The sequence below is a fragment of the Leiobunum rupestre genome, chromosome 4 (genome assembly GCF_980474605.1).
Source record: "Leiobunum rupestre chromosome 4, qqLeiRupe1.1.hap1, whole genome shotgun sequence".
Taxonomy (NCBI): Eukaryota; Metazoa; Arthropoda; class Arachnida; order Opiliones; family Sclerosomatidae; genus Leiobunum; species Leiobunum rupestre.
In genome coordinates, this window is record NC_143387.1 from 35,712,820 (window position 1) to 35,729,011 (window position 16,192).

At 38.3% G+C, this 16,192-nt stretch overlaps 1 protein-coding gene across 1 annotated transcript in view; it reads left to right on the top strand.

Annotated features, from left to right (window-relative positions):
• Positions 1–14,431: 14,431 nt before the first annotated feature.
• Positions 14,432–16,192, top strand: part of Eip74EF (Ecdysone-induced protein E74) — a 101,583-nt gene continuing 99,822 nt past the window's right edge. Inside the window, exon 1 of the mRNA XM_090170615.1 lies at positions 14,432–14,901. The gene's annotated coding sequence lies outside the window, so the exon portion shown is untranslated. The remainder of the gene's footprint in view (positions 14,902–16,192) is intronic.

The window sequence follows — 16,192 nt, forward strand, 5'->3', positions numbered from 1 at the left end:
GTTCGCTATAAATTTTAGCCTTACAAATAAAACCAACATGAACACGTGATTATTTTATTCAGTGACTCGCGCGCATGCGCATAGGAGAGGAACGAAACAGCGGCATTTATTGAACCACCTATTAGATCGTTATAGGAAAGGAGATTTGAAAAAGCGCGTAGTAGTGCAAGTTGGTCAACGCATTAGGGCCCGCGTTATTTATATGGGGCCCTTTGTTGCCGACCACAAGCTTAGCTACCCGCCACGACAAGTTAACTGACAGTGGCATGGCGTAAGTATAGAAGAAACCTATATTCTGCTTTGGTATTGGGGCCCAATTATTGTTCTAGCTTCGCCACTGTACGAGTGATTCTTAGACCGTTTTGAAGTGGCCAACGCAATGAGTGTACTTTGTATAACAGCAGTACTCTCGATTTCAATAAGCATAAACAGGAATCCATAACTCTACACAGGGCCGTGCAGAGGTATCCTGGGGCCCGGGGCAAACTTACTCGCGGGCCCCTTCGATTTGCACCCCCCCCCCCCCCCTTGAGCCCTGAAAACTTTTCCCAAGCTATCTTGATTTGCATCCCCCCCCCTTGAACTTCTTCGATGGGCCCTACAGCTACGGCCCCGGGGATTTTGCCCCTATGCACGGCCCTGACTCTACTTGGAATACTTATCCTGCCGTATTGCGTATGGTACGATCACTCTGACGGCTTTGGCCCCGCCTACGAGACAAAAAATCGCCTTTGTGTGCGCTCCCCTCTCACGTAGTTGTTTGTTAAGTTAACATAGTGACGTCAAAACAACCGTCAGCCACATGGAGACGAAAATCGGCCGCGATAAGCATTCCGAGTAGAGCTGTGGAATCCTGCTATAAATAAAGACATTCTTGCGCCTACTGTATCCAAAAATCGGCAGCTCTGAGTCGCAGATTCTGAACAGATTATAATTTTCAAAAATGTATCCGTCCGTGATCCGTTCGCTACGAATTCGGACAATCTTTAACCGATTCTATTTCAAACCGTCCAATTCGTGAATTTCGTGATAATTTTAATTCGAACCACCCGATTCTACATTCAAAATAATATAAAGCGTCCAATACCATTCGTAATAATCTGTTTAAAACGTTCAATAAATTTGAATTTAAATATTTTTGGGTAAAGGAAGTTATAATCAAATCTTTTAGAGGATAAATTAATGGAAAAATAAAGCAGGAAAGTGTAATATTTTACCTTTTTTAAGTCAGAAAAAGAAAAAATACAAGTGTTTCTAACGACATGTAATAAAACAATTCGACAATTGTTAGTTAGTTTCCTTCACTTATCTGTCAATTCTCAACGGATTCGTGGATTTTCCGTTATCTGTACCGTTCAATCCGTCGAAACTTAAATCCGTCCAACCAAATCCGACCTGTTGAGTTAGAAGTACAAATCCGTAATCGTACGGATTAAATGTATTTGATCATTCGATGATTATCCATAATACCATAAGTAACAAAACAACAGTAAGTATGACACTTCCTATTGTATTAATGCTAATTTCCTATACCTTTTCCGACACTTAACTTTCTCGCCAAGTTCCGACTTGGACTTGCACTCGAACTGAGTAACATGTCCTTAGTTGTTGTATATTTCGACTTACGCATATTTAGACACTAGGGGGCTCTGTACTGAGGAATAAACCTAAATTGCGCAATAGCCTTTAATATCAGTTCGGTGATAATTTTTCCTAATTGACGTACTTATTATGTTACTTGTGAAAATACGTTCTTCTAAATTCCACCGATGGCCCTATTTCCACTGGCAACGAAAAGCAAACGACCGAAAGTAACATCACACCGTTATATCAAGAATGTATTGAAGTTACTAAGAATATTGGACTACAGGATTCTGATTATCATCCTCGCAGGCTTTTGTAGCTTAAATTCGTCTGCTTTCCCATTCAAGTTTGCTATATGGTATTACTTTGAATGCCCCTTAAATGCAGACGAACTTTCTCCACAAAAGCTGTGAGGATGATACCAGGGGTTAATGCTATGCTGAAATATTCTTAGTAACTTCAATACATTCTTGGTTATATGAAAACCAGGGATGTCATTTGCGTGGGGTAAGGGAGGGCATTGCCCCTCCCCCTGAATTTGTATAAAGTAAAGAAATTAACGAATTTTTAAAATACCAACTCAGACTCGGATGAAGTACAAGGAATATCTTGCGAAAATGTTTTGTCCAGAAAATCACTAGCAATTATGCAATAACTATTTCGATAAAACCAAAAAAAAATAAATTTGACTCGTTTTTGGCCTTTATAAAAACTGTTTACCGGAGCTCAAGTACTGATCCTTTCTGAAAAATCCTGAAATTACGTCCCTGCTGAAAACTCGTGTGTCGAGAAATTTGGAATTAAATTTTAAAGTTTTACAATATTTGGTGTGTTTTATTTGTTTTTATTGAGCGGAGCGAACGAGCGAAGCGAGTGAGTGGAGCTCTCACTGTGGTGACTTCAATGGGAAAGTTGGCTGTGTGTGTGTGTGTGTGGGTATGTGTGTGTGTCGCACTTGGGGGAGAAGAGAAAGGGACTCTGAACGAGACGGAGAAGAGAGAGTTAAATTCGCGGTAATGTCCGGAAGAGAGAGAGACCTTCGCCGCGAGAGAGGGGGGGACAAGAAAAGAGAGGGGGGACAAGGCACTGCCGTTCAGGATATAATTTAAGCGAAAAATAAAGAGTGGACTTATTATAAGTTATAAAAAAGATTGGACTAATATAATATTATTTAGGAGAGGGAGACCTTCGCCGCGAGAGGGGGGGGGGACAAGAAAAGAGACTTTAGACGGAATAATATTCGATCCAGGTTTTAACATTGCACGGCTTTTAAAGCAAACAATAAGAGCGGCTTATCCGCCAAAAAAAGAACTAGAAAGACTTAAATTACTAATGTTGTAATTGTACTATTTGTACTAATAAACTGTTTGTAGCTTAATAAAATTCGTTTAGTTTTCTTTTGGTATTAATGTTCAATTAACATAAATACGACATTACTAAAGTTATACAACTCTTCGACAACTCCATAATTCACGATTATCGTAGCGCCCACGATATATTTGTCGAAAATGCCGGCTCCGGGTTTTGAGACGTCCTAGTACTTTTAAAGAAAAGTCCTTATGATCAAACGGGAAAGATCTGCTCAAATACTTCGGAAATTGTACAAACTATGCACGAAGTCATAGGGTTGCGGAACCAGCAATCCCTACTTACTTGGTTTCCAGAGTTGACAAATTTTAGTGGAGTGGATGAAATTGAAATTTCAATAACCTTTATGTAGTTTGCATCCGTTCCTCCGGCAACATTCCCAGCAGATCACGGTCTTCTCGCGTTTTGGCAACTAAGCTTTAAGGGGTATGGTAACACCGTCTACCCCTGGCGGATTCCCTTCGAAATAGGCCTCTGTGTTAAGTCAATGGGTAAAATAGATGAGCGGCTTTCATCCAGCAAATCTTTAAAACTAAACAAGTAAAATTTTCGAGTAATACTTTAAAAAAAAGATGAGATTCCGATTTATGATTTGAGATAGTTTTTATGGTGACACAATATTTAGAAATAAAATTACGGAACAAATAACTGCCTCTCAATTTTTCCGAAAATAAAATTTTTAACTTTAAACCTAATTATCTTTAAAAGTAATAAAGATATCCGAATAAAAATGTACTCAAATCATACATCCAATTGTTTCAAGTAAAATGACATACTGCGCAACCCGATCGGTTTGATGGTTTTACAAATTTGCTGGATGTAAGGGTGTCATGTGAAGGAAAAACTTAATCAACTTTGGATTTTTATAATTAATTATGACATTTCTAACTTTAATAAGTAATAGAGTACATTGATATAACCGAAACATAAAAATGTCGTTTTAAGGGAAGAAGAGCCTTAAAGGGCTCACAAATTGTTTGAATTTTGAGGTTCGAGCTACAGAATCATGTGTTTTTGGAACGTTTAAAGGGGCTCCAAAGTTCGGTAGCAAAATGTGTGTAAAGTCAGTAAAGTGCGAAATTTACGGTTGACTCTGCCAGCCTCTGCCAAGGCCGAGTGAGGGGTTGGGGGGAATGAAAAGCATGCTCAATTTTCTTTTTTTTTTTCCATCGAACTTTGGAGCCCAGGCTCCCCGCCAGCAATAGGCACAAGTAGGCACGTGCCTACGTTGAAAAAGTGTAGGCCTACTTGGGGGCCTCCAAATTTTTAAAAAAAGGTGCCTATGATTGGGCCTCCAAAATCGAAATAAACTTTCGGTTCGTAAGATTTTTACATTTGGGCCTTCTAAAAATGCTTATTTAGAAAGCAGGTTTCTTTGCCAATTTCAAGAGGGTTAGAATGAATGACCGCGATTCCAGATTTTTCCCTTAAAAACTTGATCTTTTGAATCGACTGAAATACTACATGCTAGGCAGAAAGGTGCACCTGACACCGATAAGCAACAAACACAGCACCCCACAAAAGGATATCGCAACCCGTCAAAAGTCGCGCATTTCCTCTTTCAAGACTACTAAGCTATTACAAACAGTCTTTTTCAAGACACATTGGATTTTGAGGTGTTGAAGGATAAACTGGAATTTTTTGCCAAGATTCAACTTTAGAGAGATCCTGTTGTAACTCGGCGTTAGATGTGTTTGTACTAAGAATTTTGATAAGTTTTGTGTCATCTGCAAAGAGACTGGGGAAAGAATGGTCGACTGCTGAAGGTAAACTATTGATGTATATTGCAATTAAGAATGGTTAACATTAGGAGCGCACAGCTATGAAATTAGATATAAGAAAGGTATAAATCATTCTAACGCCGATGGACTAAGTCGCTTACCTTTATTATCAAAACCAATAACACCACCAATACCATCCGAGTATGTCTTCGCAATTAGCCAACTCAATCAAGGACCTCTCGACTCGATACAAGTAGCTGAAGAAACAGCAAAAGACCATATTTTGAAGCAAATCTACAAATTTGTTCAACAAGGATGGCCAAACAAATTAGAAGAACATTTCAAGCCATACTGGAAGAGAAGATATGACTTGACTATACATGAAGGAGTCTTATTAGCTACCGATCGGGTGGTCATACCGAAAACTTGCCAAGAAGTTATTCTGGATGAACTGCATAGTTCATACCAGGGAATGGTGCAAACAAAGCGATTAGCCAGGAGCAAAGTTTGGTGGTCAGAATTGAACACCAACATTGAGGACAGAATTAGAGCATGTTCAAGTTCTCAGCAAAATGCAACCATGCCAAAGGCTGAATACTTGAAGTGGCCCGAGGAGATCCAACCGTGGACTCGTGTCCATATAGACTTTGCCGGACCGGTAAATGGGAAATATTTATTAATATTAGTGGACTCTACCTCGAAATGGATGGAAATCGGAGTCACTTCAACAACCAGTTCAGCTGAAGTCATCACATTCTTACCACAAAATTTATGGAATTATCAAGACCCTGGTGAGTGATAATGCCACTTGTTTCACAAGTAACGAGTTCCAAATCTTCACGCAGAATAACGGCTTCAAGCATTTGACCATTGCACCGTATCACCCTGTTTCAAATGGTCAGGCTGAAAGGGTGGTGCGTACCGTAAAGACATCATTAAAAAAAAATAGATGGTACTTCTAACTCTGCCATTGATGTCATTGACGAAGTTTTAAAAAAGTTCTCAAATGGATCTCTCGACGTAAGACTAGCAAGATTTCTCATAAACTATCGCCGCACTCCGCAAATTAGTGGTAAATCTCCAGCGGAAATCATGTTTGGAAGAGAAATCCACATCAAACTTGACATGGTCCATCCAACGAACTTTAAAGAGAAGAGAGGTAATGAGAATATCAACATCGATAAACCTATAATTGAAATGCTAGAAGTAAATAATAATAGCGATAAAACCATTAGTAAAAATTAGTGATGTTACCTATAAATTTCATCCTAATCAAAAAGTCTTTGTAAAAAACTATGGTAAGGGAGAAAATTGGATAGAGGGAACTGTAAAAAATCTATCGGAAATATGATGTATAGGATTGATATTGGGAGAGGTATTATTAGAAAACATCAGAACCAATTGAGACTAAGGAGTGAGAAGTTATTAAAACCAACCGTGTCTGAGACATCAACTGGAGCCAGTAAAATGAATCCAAATCCAGATGCAGGGTACAGATCAGTATTACAACCACTGATCCAGAGTCATCAACAACCACCGATCCAGAGTCATCAACAACCACCGATCCAGAATCATCAACAACCACCGATCCAGAGTCATCAGCAACCACCAATCCTGAGTCATGACAATGAATCTCCAAGCTGGAGTAGCAAATCATCACCAAGTCGATCACCGAGTCGCAATCCTATCTTATTACCACGACAAGACTCGAGACCAGAGCAACAGCCTACCACAAGCATCTCTATTCCTAGTGTAGCCACATCATCAGAAGGAGCCCCATCAAGGATACTTATTAGACAAGATTTCGACAAAGAGCCTCAGTCGAGTAGACACAGACCACACGTACGAAGATCCAGTCGAAGACGTAAATCAATTAAAAGACTTAATTTATGAACTGTAATGTTTAATCGTTAATGTAGTTAAAATACACTATAATCAGTCTATTTAAAAAAGAGGTGATGTTATGAACTATAATAGCCAGGGGGCGCCACTGGGTGGGGAAGCTGAGGGAGCTCTAGTTTTATGACCACCTAAACAGTGGTCTACCGGCTGCCGACATGTTCGGTACTCTTACTTAAAACTTCATATGTAAAAATCATCATCATCATGGAAATAAATCTTATAGCTTCAATAGAGTGTTTAATTAACAAGAACAAACACATCAGATTGATTAAATCTAGATTAGATTTTTTAATCTTGATTACCCTGATTTAATCTTGATTACCCTGATTTAATCTTGATTACCCTCATTTAATGACGATCACCCTGATTTAATCACGATTACCCTGATTTAATCATTTTACTATGATTAAGACGCAGCCAAAATGGAAGTGACTGCCCCTCGGAAAAATCTAATCGACGAATGTCATTCCTTGATTAAAATGCCTATAAAAAAATCCATTGCAGGGGAAACTTTTAAAAATCATGTTAAAATTTAAAAACAATCGTTAAAAGTCAGGAAATTTTTGAAATAAACATTATAGATGGGGCCTCTAAATCAGGCTGGGCCTATGTGCAGAAAATTCTTGGCGGGGCTACTGTTGGAGCCCCTTTAAGTACCCCTGCGCGAGGGGCTGATCACTCCGCGTTATCGGTGTACAGAGCCGTACCTTTGACTGTACTAATGGGATTACGCGTAATCTTTGAAGTGTCTTCCTTTGGCAATGCTAATCTAAGCGTAATCCGGTGTACAGGCTTTCTAAGAGTGGTTAGCCCCTCACCCCTGCACCACGTGACGAAAGGGACGAAGCTACCCGAACTCTGTCCCAAACATATCTGTGGACCTTCAAAGTGAACTGCTGTGTTAAAAATTAATGCGATTTAGGAATTTCCAATTTTGAAAACTACTTTTTTAAGCTACGGCCTTTTTTGGAAACTGCCCATTTTGGGAATTGCGCTTAAGATGAATTTCATTTATGTGTATTGTACTCTAGAGATTCGGTTTTCATAGGAACTGTCCATTTTGTAAATTGCTCTTATATGTTTATCTCGGTTTTTCAATGTGGTAGTGCTTTATTGAAAACGTCTCTTTTGGGAATAAAATCATGAAAGCCTGCAGTGCCGCTTTTACTGAAGGTGGGGCCCTAGGCACTAAGTTGGTGGGGCCTATGCAAGGAAAGCGTAAAAACGCAAAACTCGCGTGTCCCGAAGCTGAGCTGATGTCACGAGAATAATGATTTTTCAAATAATAAAGCAACAAGCCTGATATGTTTTTCTCTTAAGCCGAATCAGTGAAAAATCCATTGATTTCATCAGTGAGTGAAATTTTAACTGCCAAACCAGAGAAACAGTAAAAGTTCACTTATTTTTCAGTACACAAGTTTGTTTTTGCCGTTGGTGGGGGCCGTCTGCGCCTAGTAGGCCTAGTTCTTAATTCGGCACTGATGACAGGAACATTTGGGTACACATACGAGGGGCAGGTCACTTCCTTGATTAACGACGCACCCCTCGAAAGATTAAATCCAATTTAACCGTGACTATACTTTGATTAAATTCGATTTAATCACGATTATGTTGATTACATCACTTTAAATAATGTTTAGAATGTTTAAATCTGATTTAATCATGTTTAAATGATTAAATTGGATTAAAATGATTAAATCCTGATTAAAAAGATTAGATGATGATTAAAAAGATTAGATGATGATTAAAAAGATTAGATCAAGATTAGAATGCTTAAATCACGTTTAATCATGGTTAGAATGTTTACATCTGATTTAATCATGATTGAATGATTAAATATGATTGAAATGATTAAATATGATTAAAATGATTAAATCCTGATTAAAATGATTAAATCCTGATTAAAAAGATTAGATCATGATTAGAATATTTAAATCACGTTTAAATTGTGATTAGATTGATTAAATCGTGATTAGATTTTATAATCTCTATTAAATTTTTTAATCTTGATTACCCTGTTTAATCACGATTACCCTGATTTAATCATTTTACTATGATTAAGACGCACCCAAAATGGAAGTGACCTGCCCCTCGTGCAAAAATACACAAATGTGTGGGGAATATCCTTAAATGCCCAACATGACACTTTTCTTTCAATCCCAAACGGTGCCAAGGACAGCAAATGCCCATTGTCCGGCCAAAATTAAGGCATCGACATTGAGGGAACAATATCACCTTTCGTTTGATATACCATTTTTCTTTTTATCCCTTAAAATGCGAGGAATAGCTTATATTATTATTATTATTATTATTATATGGAAATGGAAACTTGTTTATTGATACACAATAAACAAGTTTCCATTTCCATTTCCATTTCCATTAATGTATACAAACAACAACGTCGTTGATAACAAACTTTTGGCGATTTTAAGGTCGGAGATTAAATATTTTGGAGAAATATATTGCGCGTGTTTCTTAATCTCTAAATACTGTTAAATTCAAATATCACAATAGTACGTACGGGGGTGGTGGGGGTCCCGTGAATTAGCAGAAAATTCCACTTAAAATTAAAATTTCTTGATGAAACCCAAAATAGTGCAAAATTGATGGGGACTAACTAAAATCATAATTTTTAACCAAATCAAACTTAATTTAAGAAATTCGCCAAAAAGCACTGAAATGGGCCACTTATGGTTTGACTGTCGATTGATGTAATATTTACCATTTTACCACAAATGGTTCAAAAGTAATAGCAAGAACAGCGGAAGAGGCATCGCTACCCAATACGTGAAACCATAAGTGTATAATATTGTTCCTATTCTTCACATGCAAAAGTTTTACTGAGAGCTATTCACAAGACAGACTACATTACGGGCATCTTCGCAGTTCTGTGACCTCTTGCTAACGCGTCAAGCGTAGCCTTTGACAGTGCCTCGCTAGGGGGATATTTTCTTCTTGTGATGACATCACTCCGTTACTAGCTTTCAGTAAAATATTCCCCAAAGTGGCAAACTTATTGAACAGTACTATAGACTTATGGTGAGACCAAAGAATATAAAGCCCCAGGAATGGAAGGATTGATATTATTGGCCGCGTGTTTTGGCCGAGCTAGAAACTTCCGGCAAAGCAAGTCAGAGTAACCGGAAACGGTTAACACAACCCGACCTCTCTTTAAAAACGAGAGGCGCAAAATTTCCACTAGACAGAGCTGCACCTTCCATTCCTGAGGCTTTATATTCTTTGGTGAGACTGATACCCACATATCCCCATTGGGATTTTGTGTGAAATGGTATTTCTGGAAAAAACAAGTCAATATTATTTAAGATTCTGAAATGCATTATAAATTTTATATTCCCAATTATACTTACCAAATTTAATTAGCGAGTAAAAAGGACAGAGCCGGATATATTGAAATCAATATCATTTAAGACGTATGGGGTATATAGTAATTATTTAGAAAACAACGGTTTATCGTACACTATAAAACTCTTTTTATTTAAAAAGAAAAAAGGGTTGCGTTACATGTTTTATAGTGTACGATAAACCGTTGTTTTTCTAAATAATTACTATAACTTATACACTAGTCGTGGAGTAGCAAAGTCATGTATGGGGTATAATTATTAGTCTCTCATTATAATTGGCCAAAGCAATTCTTCTTCAGAGGACAGTTTTTCGCTACGATAGAGAAATTGATGTAATTTGAGATAACAAAACCAGAGAGGCACTGGTCCAGAATTTACAGACCTGGGATCCTATATCCCCGGTAAGCTTCTAATAATACCCCACGATAGCGTTCACGGGCTGGACAGGTAACGAATAGTCACCCCCTTTTGGAAAGTCGCACCATTGACGATTGGACAACTACCCACCACTTCTAACTTTTCACGCAACCGTGAGAGCTAAGGAGCAACAAACGTAGCACCCCAAGGAGAACGCAGCTAACCTTTAAACACGCTAACGCGGTGTTGCGACAAATTTCATTCAGTGAAACGTTCAGCGTAAAGGCCCTTTACACTGAACGTTTCACGGGCGGGTCGAAGACAATTTCCGAATTTTCCCCTTCTGACGGCAGCAGGCGCTAACGCGTCTAACCAATGAAAACTGTACGCGAGAAAATGCACGACTTTTGACGGGTTGCGTACTCCTTGTGTGGAGTGCTGTGTTTGTTGCTCCTAGGTGAGAGTATAAGGCTAGTTGATACTACATCAAACAAACTACTGGACCAGAATCTAGATTACGATCTTAGTTATTTTAGAGCAGCGTCACGGTGTCCGCCATTAGAAATGGTTTTCCACCAAAATATTAACACGAATGTATTTATTTAAACTTAGGGATAATAATAATAATCAGCTAGGCTAATACCCAAGGCACCACCTTAGGCCTAAGTCTTCAAGCGACCTTTAAAGTCATTAATTCAGGTGGCCGGGTTAACTATGCTGGTCCCGATCCCCCTCGTGAACTAGCAGTAAGTTCCTTCCCAATAAACATAATCAAACCACCCCAGTATCTTATTGGTTCATTACACCTAACGTCTTCTGACGCGATTGAAGCACACCCGTGTCACGTTTTTCCTCCCCCCTTTCGTGCCGGGGATAAATCGACCATGATGATGTAGTCATTCTCCCTGAGTATAAATAAAGGTTTATGCCCCACTAGCGCAGTTCCCATTAGCGCAGTTCCCGTTAGCGCAGTTCCCATTTGCGCAGTTCCCATTTGCGCAGTTCCCAAAAGCGCGGTTTCGATTATTAACTTACCTACAGTGCCGACGCGCCTGCGGCGCACCCGGCTAACCTAACCTAACCTTTGGGGAAACCGCGCTATTGGGAAACCGCGCAAATGGGAACTGCGCTAATAGGCATATACCTAAATAAATACATTCTTTGTATTAAACACCAGCGCAGAATAAACGACATCTAAAGTTTGGTATTAGGGCGGAAACGTTTCACGATTCTCTCGGTAGGAACGCTATAAGAAGAATGTTAGTTTTTCTTTATGATTCTGTTCCATTAGTTTATTTGTTTGGAGCAATGAGAACTGATATGCTCTCTGAACACACGCCCGTCTTAGCGCAAGGAAACGCGTCTAACTGTAGTTAGAGCAGTGACGCGGCCGAAGGGTTAGCACATGGACTAATTAACACAGGGACACCCCGTTCCCACGTTATTCCTATCGGGAGCTCCGAAAGACCCTTGTTAAATGCTCTTCCTCTTTTTATCCCCCCCGACAGAATTTTACTCGGGTCAAAACGTCACAAAAAGGAAACGCCTACCGCCATCTAGTATATAGTTTTCAATATCACTTAAAGACCGAGACCAGAGCGAATTTCCACCCCTCTTATCCTGTACTTAATTTTTTGACGAGTGACAACTGATTGACATCTCTGACAACTTAAGTGACAGCTCTGACAGCTGGAGTGACCGCCTGGACAATTCCATGTATTGTAGCTTACCTCTTTTTTTGATGCTCATTGTATATATTCTATACTAAAACAGTCCAAGCCGTCGGTCTAGCTGTCGAAATCCGAAAAACGAAACTGTACGCACCGCAACATGGTAGCCACATTGACTAGGTTTATGTTCACCCCCCCCCCCCATTTTCCTCCTTCCCGTTTGACCCTAGTTTTCCGTTAGTTCTTAACTATACCGCCAGAGCGCACATTTAACAATCGCCCGAAGCAAATATTCGGGAACGGGGTGTCCCTGTATTGATTAGTCCATGGTTAGCAGGACCTTCCCCGTTAGCCTTAGCGAAAGGTCAGTCTCCAACCCTTACCGGTTGGGGTTCGAACTGCATTTCACCCTGGCAAAGAGCACCAGTAAGTGGAACGCTTAAACCAGCTCAGCTATTGATCTCAGCTAGCTAGGCTAATACCTAAGTTACCACCTTAGGGCCGGCCTACAATGCGTAGGAGGGTGGTGACCAGCCTTTCATGCCACGCGAGCCAACAGTTCTCTACACTAACGATTATCCAGTGGGGAGATAACTTTTAAACTCAACGTAGAAGGAGTTGTTCCAAGTTTTCACCCAGTGCCACGAGCTGGGATCGAACCAGGCTCCTTTTGCTGCGAGGCGAAAGTGCTAACCGCTCCGCCACCCCACCATTAAGGCACAAATCAGAAGCCAATCCCGATGTTTATTTCTTTAAGATCAAATTCATAAACTGTAAAACCTCTCCCGGTACTTTTGACTACTTGACAGTCATTCCGCCAATACTGTTTTATGAATGGGGAAAAAACATGGGTGGTATTGCTTTTATCACTGTTTATTGAAATCGATGTTAAAAGTAGTACTATCGTTCTGAATAAAAGATATATATTAGAACAAAAAGCTCAATTCCACTGAGAAAATAAATGTAACAGCGGCCCAGGGACCGATCGGGTAGCTTCTTTCTTTTAGAATTATGGGACCAGGGGCGTGATTCTACTCTTATCGTTAGCTACTTAACGAAAATAATTTTTCGTTAGCTAATATAATTTCAATGGAGCCAACGAAAATTTTCTTTCGTTAACTCCTAACGATAAGAGTAGAATCACGCCCCTGAAGTCTTCTGAGATAAGTATGCATCTCCCTATACTGCTAATGTTATTCGCTTGAAACTTGTAACTTCGTGGAAGCCCGTTATTTTTTTAAATACGTTTTGAGTGAAAAAATAGTGCGGGTCGAAATTCATAATGTAGGGGTTAATAGTGATTTTCAATAACTATTACATCTTGAAAATATGGTTTATAAATATGTAAATATCCCTATGCAGTTTAATGTTTACACTTTATGTCGTTAGTTGATGTAACACCGACGGCAAACTCTAGAAAATTATCAATGGTAGCGATTTTACCGACAAACCTACCGTAAGTTTTACTCCACCTAGCATAGTAGAATTAACAAATTGTACAGTAAAATTATATTTACCGATTTATAAACCATTTTTTTTCAGTAGAATGAACCAATTGTACTGTAAAGAGAATAATTAATTAATTAATAAACCATATTTTCCAAATGTAATGTGCACTATATTTCTTTTGAAACGTATTTGGAAAAATCATTAGGACCCTGAAAATTTATATATTTCAATTTATATTATATACTTAGAACATAGTCTACAAAAATTTTCAAAAGCTACTGATACGAATTTTCGAAAAATAATTTTTAAAAAACGTTTTTTTTAACTTATGTAGGTACTCAAAGCTAATTTTTAATTTTTAATTTTTTTTAACTTATGTAGGTACTCAAAGCTAATTTTTAATTTTCCGAAAAACTTTTTTTACTTATTTAAGTACTCAAAAGCTAATTTTTAATTTTGAAAAACTTTTTAAACTTAGGTAGGTACTCAAAAAATAATTTTTAATTTTGAAAAACTTTATTTTTTGAACTTATATAGCTTATCAAAAGCTAATTTTTAATTTTTAAAAACTTTTTTTACTTATGTAGGTACTCAAAAAAAATTAATTTTGAAAAAACTCAATCAAAGTACTTAAAATTTTTTTGCTCTTTTGATACAACAAATTTGAAAGATTATAAACTAAAAACGTAACAAACTACTATAAAATCAGCATTCCTAGTGACGCCACTGACTAGTAGAACTATATTTAGATAAACTATAGTTTGTTTGTATCATTGAAATTAAAGTAAATAAAATGTGTTTTTTAATTAAATAGATATCCGTATTTCGCAAAAGTTAAATATTCGAGTGTAAAAATTCACCCTCGTGTCGGATCTATAATAGAAAAAAACACCTCTAAAAATATTTCTGGGTTTTCGGGAAGTGACGTAGAGGAACGAGGCGGAAATACGTAAAACGAGAGCCGCGCCACCTAGCCCGAATGAACGGAACTAGAGGTTGGCAAACTCCAACGCGCTCTTCGGCGGGCGAAGCGGCTCTGGTTCCTGTATTTTCTATGGCCAGCAAACGAGAGGCGAACGGCCGAGAGCTCGCAAATATCGTCGCGTTGCATTTTCCCAAATATAAACGCAGAAATTCGTTTTGTTTATCCGCGAAAAGGACCAATATTTTTAATCTCTGAATGAGTGTGAGCTACCGCGGGACATCTATGGACTGGCCAGTGGTCAAGGATTGGATATTTCGCGTTTTAGACGTTCCCCGCGGTAATATCGCCTTCGCGAAAGTGTTCTTCAGCGAGAGTTTATGCCCGGAGTGCATTGGCCCGCCGTGTCAATGACCTTGTTCTTCCAACGAGAGTCGTGCTTGTGTTATGGCTAAGCCCCTCCGAAACTCACTGCTGGATTACGTTGCCTTTTTTCGCTTAATTTTTGAACGCTAATTCCACACGCGTACCCAGATTATTTTCAATATGTGGATTCTTAGATAAAGGTAAAGTGTCACTTGTTTTCTCTTATTACTTTTTAAAATTGTTATAAACCCATTTTTTGACGGTTTCAAATTACCGATACGTGTCGGAATTTCTAACGTAAAATTCCGAAACTTAAGTTTAAAATTGTTTTACGGTTGCGATATTAAAGTCTTCGAAATTTTTATTTTAGCCTTATTTTGTTTAAATTTAAATATTTCGAACTAAAATTCTCGAAAGTAACGTAAGATTTGTCAGATATTGCGGAGCTGCGGAACGAACTCTATATCTAGGTTGTTGACCTGGTTGCAAATAGGCCTAGGTTTGCAGCGCCTTCGGTTTCGTCTCTCGTACGTTTAGAGCCGAGTTTAAGAAACTTTGGTGTTTACAATAGCTTATCTGCTTTTAAATAAGTTTACTAATTTTCGCTTTGTACGGGAGTTTAGCTAATTAGTCATTCGTAAAATTAATTTGTCGGTGCAATCGCATTAAATAGAATAATATTGAAAATTAGGATTATTGTAAAATCGAGTTTAATATATTAAGTTAATACATTTAAAACGGGTGGCTAGGTAGGATAAAATAGGTAGGTAAAATTAGGTGTCGTCTACGCGTAGTACCATAAGTAAAATAATACCTCTTAAGTATGACACTAGGAATTTTTTTCCTACTACTTTTCTTCACAGTGTCACCAAAATTTAACGCGTATTTAGCCGCACTATGGTTACGCAACAGACAAATTTTTTTGGAGTACTATATTATGATTGGCTAAATTTGAACTCTTGACTCCTTTTGGATGCACCAATAGAAAATTTCCAATTACAAAGAGGGTTGAACTTCCGGGTTACAGAGCTGCTAGTCGTTTTACTCATTAATTTTTGGTAAGGAAAAATGCACGAGTAAGGCTACAAGTGTCATACTTAGAGATATTACATTACTTATGGTAGTACTCGTCAGTGGCGTAGTCAGACATTCCTCAAAGGTGGGCGATTTGATCAGGAAATCCCATTTGACTACGTCACTAGTACGCGTTCTCCGTACACGTTTTATCTTAAGAGTTTAATCTCTATTAATAAATTTAAAGCAAATATCATGCGTTGGTGGGGTTGCATTCTTTATTTTACAAAACTCGTTGCTTTATTTATTATATATTATTATTATTTTTGTAGACCGCGATCGCGACAGTGGCTTGGATAAAGGGAGACCCTTGAACGTAGTTCTGATTGCCTAAATTTTTTACCCCTTTTTTGATTAGTCTCTGAAATTATACATAGTCTGACTCCCTTTTTCACGAATTTGTGACTTTCGAACATT